General features: G+C 34.4%; 1 pseudogene; it reads right to left on the bottom strand.

Moving 5' to 3' along the window:
- Nucleotides 1-322: 322 nt before the first annotated feature.
- LOC120075741 (uncharacterized) lies at nt 323-5780 on the bottom strand (annotated as a pseudogene).
- Nucleotides 5781-8735: the final 2955 nt, after the last annotated feature.

Below are 8735 nucleotides of genomic sequence, written 5' to 3'. Positions count from 1 at the left end.
AACAAGAGAGCAACCAACTCTCGTACTAGCTGTAGGATCTGTATGGTAACCCTATAGGAGGTGTGAAAAGGGTTTAATAAAACTAATCAAAACTTTTTACTAATGTGAGCCAAATTAAACAAATTAACAAACTTTTCATTAACAAATAATTTAAACAATAAATTCATGCAAATCAACCCAAAATAGCCAATTAATTAAAACTAACACTTTTAAGCATCCAATTTGATTCTAATAAAAAGATTGGTATGAGATATGTAAAGATCAATTCAACCAATCTAAATAAACAATAAGAAATTATAAGGAACAATTATTGCAATTAATTTCATGCAATAAAATATAACAACAAATTAATTGCAAAATTAAAGTAGAAGAGGGATAGAAAAATTAACACCGAAAATTTTATAGTGGTTCGACACAACCGGCCTATATCCACTTCCCAAGCTCCTCTTGGGTATGTCACTACGAACTTAACTCTTTCCACGGCTTAGAATCGAACCGCTACAACATTCTTTTTTTAGGTGCAAAAACAAACCTGATTCTTTCCACAGTTAGGATCAAACCGTTACAATACTCTTGTTATGAGTTCAAGAGTAAACTTTTACAATAGATTTAGAAATGATGAACAATATGAGAAAAAACTTTCTAAAAGAGTGAATTTACAAATTGTAGCACTCAACAAATTAATCCTCACAATAAAATAAATATCTCAAGAATAAGATGAAAAAGAAAAAATGAGAGTTTTGAGAGAATAACAATGGTGGCTTTGAGGATTGTAAATATATGTAATTGCTATTATGATCTGGAGAAGAAGACGAGTTTAAATAGAGAGGAAAAATTGTTGGAATCCACATTTAATTTGGGCCATTGGATCTTGGAAAAGAAAATTGAATTGTGGAGATTTAAACCCAACTAGTCGTTAGACACACACACACATATATATATCTCAAATCATTTTCTTTTAAAACCCGTGTCCAACTAGCCGTTAGACATAAATATAAAATAATATTATATTCATTTTCTTTTTAAATTCATTTTCATTTTAAACCGATCCAAAAATTAAAAGCTTCACCATGTGTTATTCCTCCTATGCTCCAAGTGGCACCTTTCAATTGATCCATTTTGATGAAAAAGGTATGTCACATCATCAAATTGGGATTTTTCCATTATGCTTGTTTTGCCTATATTTTCTTCGTTTGAGCTCCGATTTGGGTGATTCAAGTTGTGTTGGAATCGTTGTTCCAAGATTTTCAAATACTCAAATCATCAATAAATAAAAGTAGTCTTGTTATCATCAAAACATTAATTAATTTGAGATTAAGGGCCAAAAAGCCAACAACGAGATGTGGGGCTGACATCTTAAAAGGAAACCATGAGTTGGGCCTTGCATGGTGAAGACACATAAGATTTGCATGCAAGTAGGAGGTGTCAACGCTGTAGGACTTGAGGGGATGATGAGGATGGCTTGGAATTGCCTATAAATGCCACAAGAGGAAACTTAGGGTGTTAAGTGAATGCCTATGCGTAGGGGAAGAGCAACCATGTTTTGAGCATGTTGTCCAGGCGTTGAAGAAGGTAACCATGCATTGGGGACAGTGGACCATGCGTCCAACTAGTGCTGAGGAGGGCCACCCTGTGATCGCTACTGTCCTAAGTTGTTTCAGGGCCTAGGTTCACGTTTATTGGAGTTGGTAAGCTAGGTTTAGGACCATAAAGGTATTATAAGATTATTCTAGCCCTAAACATGAGATTCTTGTTAAATTTGGACCAATATAGGCTCGAGATCCAAGAAGGAACTAGGAAGCCAGAAGACTTGGAAAGAGAGGAATTCTCACTGACGAACGATAGTGAAAAGAGTCCGAGTTGCTACTTGAAGTCGAGGTTTCCCACAAGATGAACTTCTTAATTGATAGATGGGCCAAGTTAAAAAGTGAATAATTGTAAATTTACTAAGATGTTTGAACTTTATTATGTTGTAATAAAATAATAGTTTTTAATCATTTATCTTTGGCTAAGATTGACAGTAGAAAGTTGGACTATAGATGCCATGAAAGGGTGGTACCTGTCGTCCTTACATCTCATTTCAGGTGAAAGAGGTGAGTTCGGGAGTGGGTGTTACATATCAACCACTTCATCCCCTCTACCGCACATCCCTTATGTGATAACGAGTGGAGACCATCGACTGAAGACCTCTATTATGCAAGTCGTTTCACATTTTCTTTGCTTTTTGCACACTACCTACTTGACAAAGCTTTTGAATGAGATGCGTATAAGAGGAAATTGAAGGCTACAACCCTTACTCTAGCAGCTCCTTTAATAGGTTTGTGCTCTGCAATATCTTCCCCTCTCTGCAAAATCCTTGAATCGGAGTATTGTATGTTACAACATCACAAACTACATCTTTACAAGGCCTTTCTCGAAAGAAGTCGTATGCTTCATCTATCCTTCCGTGTAGACACACACCTGTAATCACTATGTTGCAGCTCAGAGTGGTTTCTTTATAACCTTTATCATGCATTTCCTTATATAGCTTTAAGGCCTCATCCAAATTTCCAATCTTATAAGTTGTATGTATACTCATTTGGAAGAAATCCCTTATCAATCATCTCAAACCACAACTTTCTAACATATCCAAACCAACTCATCTTACAAAGCCCACAAATCATTGTTGTATACATGACCATATTGAAGGAACTATTATCAAAGAGAATCCATGAGCGAAAGCAAGATCGTTCCAAATACATTGTGATAAAATTACAAACATTCACAAACATACCAACAAGTTATGCATTTCAGAACAAATTACGGCATGCTTTTAACAATTAATACAAAGGAACGAGAGACATACCTTTTGAAGAACTCTTCTTTTAACTTTCTCTCGCTCTTGCAAAGAACTGGGATCAGCAACCTCTCGCTGTCACTGCAATCGTCTACCCAAATCTCTCGCTGTCGCTTAGCACACGAACAATCTTCTCCATGAATAAGCGGCCTTACGGACACCACCATCAGTGACCTTGGTATTCTCGGAGTGAGAATCCAGGAGGTATGGGCTCTATTGGATTTGGTAGAGGGAAGGAAGAAATAACGATCGTACTCAATGACCAAGCAAGTGGGAGAGTAATGTGTCTGTCGTATGATGGGTGCTTGATCATTTAAAAAAGGTGCACGATCGTTTAGTAAAACAGGTTTGATCGTTTACACGACCGTTTAGAGAAAATCGCAACCACGCGATCGTTTAGTAAAATGCTACACGATCATTTAGATAATGGCGTGTGTACATGATCATTTAGACAAACACTTGAAGCTGTCACGTAGGCTCTTGTGAGCTAAACGATAGACAGTGTACTTGATATGAAATGATTCTTACAAAATGAAAACAATTTTCATTTTATCCTTTAATTATGAAAACTAAATATAACCTCCCATTATCACGCACGGTTAAGGAGAAACCACCAACAATTATCTCATAATTTTTTAATTATAAATAAATATAATAACTAACTTATCATATTATATTTATAACCTATAGTTTGAAACCATAGTCCTTTTTTCCTTTACTTGATATAAATCACATTAATATCATTTTCCTCCAATTAATGTATCTCATACATCATATCAATTATATCATATATAACTGAACCAGTTTAATCATATCATATATAATCAAACTCCCTCTTGTCAATTTAAACACTTCAAACTGACCCAAAAACTAATTCTCAACTTGAATTCATTGAGCTATCAAGGGGACCTTATGGACCTGTAACTTGAAGCTCCAACGGTACGTGAATAGTTGACTAAACTCTTTAGCCACGAGATCCACCATCTGTTAATTGTCGGGCACTCCACTAAAGACCAACAATTGCACTCTTCTCATCACAGATAAATTTCTGTGTCCATCGGATATAAACAGTCAACAGTACGATAACCCTTCACAGATATTCGTAAGTACAGTTGGACCAATTTACCATTTTGCCCTTGTAGTTACATCTAACTCCTTAAGTACCACTGATCCCTCTAATGAACAATATATCATAATCCTACTATGAGTGGATACCTCTCGGGCCACGAGAAGGTGTGTAGCGCCACATCGTTCAAGCCCCGGAATCAACCCTTAAGGGAACAATCTATCTACTTACCCCTGCTTTAGGGAAAGAGTGAATTCCATCTTGTGTAACTGAGTTCCCAACTCCCCAATCAGACGAATCCCCAAAGTGGTAGGTTTGAGTCGGCGATTTGGCCACTCACACCCATGCAAATCAAAGGACCGTCTTCAAAGGCAGAGTTCCCAACTCACTCAGGATTAAGGTCATGTTACCTATGGTCATCCTAGTGAAGTGAAGTCTCTGTCATGAACGGCGTAATATAACGAGACTAAACACTTCATGGTCTGGTCTTATACAAACTCCTTTATCGACACCCCCACTTACATGTCTCCACATGAATGATTAGGATCACACCATCTATAGCACGTCACAACACTTGTAACTATCTACAAAGTGGGCCACACCCGTAATGTCACCAGGATAAGGTTTCCCTTCTATATCCATATACTACAGACCATTTTGGTTATCACTTAAGGTATGATCCACTTGTATGTTTTTGCATACATGCTTAAGTTACAACGACAACTAGGGATCTTAGTTTATTGGTTTGTGGTAAAGCAAATAAAGCATCTCATGTTTCATAGACAATAGTGAAGAAAATATCTCATATTATTACATCACAAGCGTTTGTTCAATACAGGTGTTTACAAATTACAGGACCCAACGAGAGTTTAGGGCATCAACTCCAACACATATCAGGAGCATATCCCCAACCCTTAAAGCCATTGAAAACCTCAAATGCCTACAACTGCTTCCTTTTCTTGCAGAGCCCGTCAAGGATTTCTTGGTAGGTTAAAATATCTGGATTACGATTTTTAGCTATCATTGTGTGAAGAAGTTCTATTAATCTATCATAATTCTTCTCCTCACAGAACCCAGAAATCAATTTGTTGAAAACATCATTACAAGGGGCCAATCCATCTTCTAAAGTCTGCTCAAAAGCGCATAAGCTCTCGACACCTTGTTATCGCTGCAAAATGTCTAGATAAGATATGCTAGTCTCAATCCCCACATCCTTCTGCACACCATCTTCCATCATCTCTTTTTACAGTTTCCAAACAAGATCAGTCCTCCTAAGCTTAAGATAATTCTGTAAAGCAAAGTTCCAAGTCTCAATGGATGGACGATATCCAGTCTCTTTTAACACATCAGATACATCAACAGCTTCCTCAACCAAACCACCCTCACAAACATATCGAATGTAATTCTCCAAAGAAGCAGACTCAGAACTAAAACCAAAAGAATGAAAAAAAGATTTAGCGGGAACACAATCCTTGGCTTCCAAAAGAGCATAAAAAAGCGTGTTGCAACTGACTGGATGGGGCAAGAACTCAGGCTGTGAACTCAACCAGAGAAAAAACCTCAACAAAAGCAAAACAGTTTAGCTACTTCAAAAGCTCGCGAATAAAGATGGGTCATGGAAATTGAAAGAAGAGTAATCAAAAAGTAGAGTCTACTCCCATCTGATTTGTTCCTAATGACCTTACATACCTCTTCCACAATCTCACTGACGTCTTGCCGACAAGTAGGATTCAATAATTTCTCACTCGGTTCAATCTCTTCATAACTATTATTTCCTCCGTTCATTTCCACTGAAAGATTCCAGATGTGGATCCTAAGGTTCTTGAAAAATCGAGAGTTTTGGCGAATGGAGATCATAAGAGATGCAATATTAGCCATAAACCACTAATCCTCTGATTCTCATAGGTAGAATTTCTTATTCTCCACAGATATATGAGCTGATAGTAACCTAATTAAAGATAAATGGAGGAAACGGCGACAATCTAGAAACTTAGAAGAACAAGTATAAATTAAAGAGGTTCGTTCAAAATGCAATCGGATTATAATAGTTCACACAATTGAATCCAAGAAATACAAGATGAAGTTAAGCAAACCAGAGATCTTGGAGCTGCCAATACTGCTAAGGAGAACGAGGAGGCGGAAAGGAAAACCATGGAAGAAAGCGTGGGTGGCAGAAACGGAGAATCATTTTTTTCTCCTGCATTCTGTTATCGTAGGATAATTGTTTTAAATGCTCAATCTACTGAAAATGTTTTCAAAGCAATGATTGTGTAGATAGATAGTGCATTTTGATTTATTTATAAATAAATTGATTCATTTTTTTTATTTAAACTATTATATTGCCTAAAAAACTCATGTCCTAATCCTTGAATTTGGAATGATTTTATCTGGATGTTTGTCTATAGTTCTCACTTCTCACATTGGTTGAAGAAATGTTTGAATTAATCTCTCGGAGAAATAAATAAATAACTAAATGCTTGAATTCATATTTAGAATTTTATAATAAAAATAATTTTTGAAAACATTAATGGAAAGTGAAATATATATATATATATATATATTTTAAGTAGTGTTTATAAGGTTATTTTTAAAAAATAAAATGGTGGTACAAAAACAATTAAAAATTAAAAAATTTAGGAAAAACAAAACATAACATGTTCTCAATTTTATATGTATCTCCCGACTTCATGTTTTTCCAGCATCCATCATTTGCATCAATAGTTTCTTCAATGTTCAAGTCAAACATAGCAAACTCTAGATGTAAGGTTAGTATTCCACCGTGTTTATTCACTTTTTTCTTTAATTGATAAACAATAATGATTTTATAGTCAATTAAACATTTTGTTTTGCTACAAACGAGCATAGGTAAACTAGCATACAGATATGTAAACGACCCAAAGGGCCATGATTCAAATCCTTTTGTCCTATTATACTATTAAAAAAAAACTTTTGGGCCATAAAAATGATGAAAATAGTCCTTGATTTTCTTCCAAACATAAGCCGATAAACATAATAAACTAGAAAATTAGAACGTTTGATCCGGATTAGGGGTTAAAATTGTTGGGTTTTATGTCCTAAAACTCGTAGATATTGAATGTAATTAAATGACTGTCATTAATAAATAGTTATTAATGTTTTTATCAATAATCGTTGTATTTAACTGTATGTAGAGACATACAGGGATTGATGTTCAGCAAACTCATAAGACAACCTTGTCTATTGATATTGAATGTAACTCATAAGACTAAGGATTATAATCGTTGGAGCTTCTGATCTACAAGTCCATTAGGTCCCATTCCTAGCTTGTAAAGGGTATTGAGGTAATTTGTCATAAATTAAATTTGAAACGTTCAAATTCAGAATTGAGAATTTCTTAATGTATGTTGATACATTTAAATATACAATTTAATTTTAGACTTTATTATTAATTTTGGATATTATTCAAAATTAATAAACGAGAGAACGAAATATTGGAAAATAGTTCATATATTAATTTGATATGAATAAGATTCATATTGAAAACTATAGGTTAAAAATAATGTACATTGGATGCACATTAAAACTATAGGTTAAATGAGAGAAATGTTTTTTAATATGATTCAAATGAGAAATTAAATTAAATATGTGATATTTAATTGGATGCTGAATTAATTGAAGAATTAATTAATTAATTAATGTAATTTAATTGATTAAATCAAAACTATATGTTAAAATTAATGTACATTAGATGCACATTAAAACTATATGTTATATGAGAGGAAATCATTTAAATATGATTTAAATAATCATTTAATTAAATATGATTTAATTAATTTAAATTAAATTAAATTAAAAAAATTAACTCCCTATTTTAGGGAAGTTACTAGAAAACGTAGGATCAATCCCACATTTTTCCATCCCTCTCTCTAACCAAAGAGTTTTGTTTTTGCAGAGGGAGGAGAAGGCTCTCAAGCTCTTTGTGCGTGTTTTCTTTTCTGAGAAAAGAAAGAAAAATTGTTCTGTGATATTCCCAAATTCCAAAAGAGAAAATCTCACAATTCTCCATAATCTTAATTCTCTACAAGAATAGGGGGTTTCCAAGTGGTGGTACCTAATCCCAATTTAACAGAGAAATTCTACAGAATTATCAAAAGGTTTGCAAGGTAGGATTTCTTTCCCTGTATAATTAGTCTTTTTGGGAATTGCATACTTAATCGATATTATCTTTTATTCCAATGCAAAATTATTTGATTTTAAATGTCAATTTGAAAAAAAAAAAAAAACGAAATGGTTTTGTGTTTTGGCTAGTGCCTTAGGGTTTTCATACCGGTACCAAAGCCAAATTGTATTATTAATTTGGCAATTTATTTATTTTTTTCATTAGTTTGGTGAGATTTATTGTATTATGAATGTTATGGTTTGCAATTGAATGTATTCTGTAATATTTAGCCTTAGATTTACAATTTTGATATGATCAATGTAAAGGCCCCTATGTTTTTTGGGCATTATTGTTGTAAATTCCTCTGTAAGTCCGGGTCTAGAATTAGGGTTCGTGTCGAGGAAGTTTGAGACCAATTTGGCCAAAAATCGCAATTCTTGCACAATTCTGCAGAGGATTAGGGTTAGTAAAGCGGGTCCGGTTTGACTGCGGTTCAGTTAGTGGTCCGGTTCGGTTGGATTGGCTTGGTTCGCAGGTTGATGATTTGTTTCAGGCTGGTTCAGGTTGGTCTGGTCCGGTTCTAAATCGACAGAAGAAATTTTAGGATAAATTTATCTAAAATAGTGTAATTTACTTCTTTATTTTATCCCAGGGGCCAAAATTGCAGGTTCATTTGTTATTTAAATGCTTTGTAG

The sequence above is a fragment of the Benincasa hispida genome, chromosome 1 (assembly GCF_027475165.1).
Source record: "Benincasa hispida cultivar pf3 chromosome 1, pf3_genome.v1.1, whole genome shotgun sequence".
In the NCBI taxonomy this organism is placed as follows: Eukaryota; Viridiplantae; Streptophyta; class Magnoliopsida; order Cucurbitales; family Cucurbitaceae; genus Benincasa; species Benincasa hispida.
This window is presented reverse-complemented; position numbering and strand designations above follow the sequence as displayed.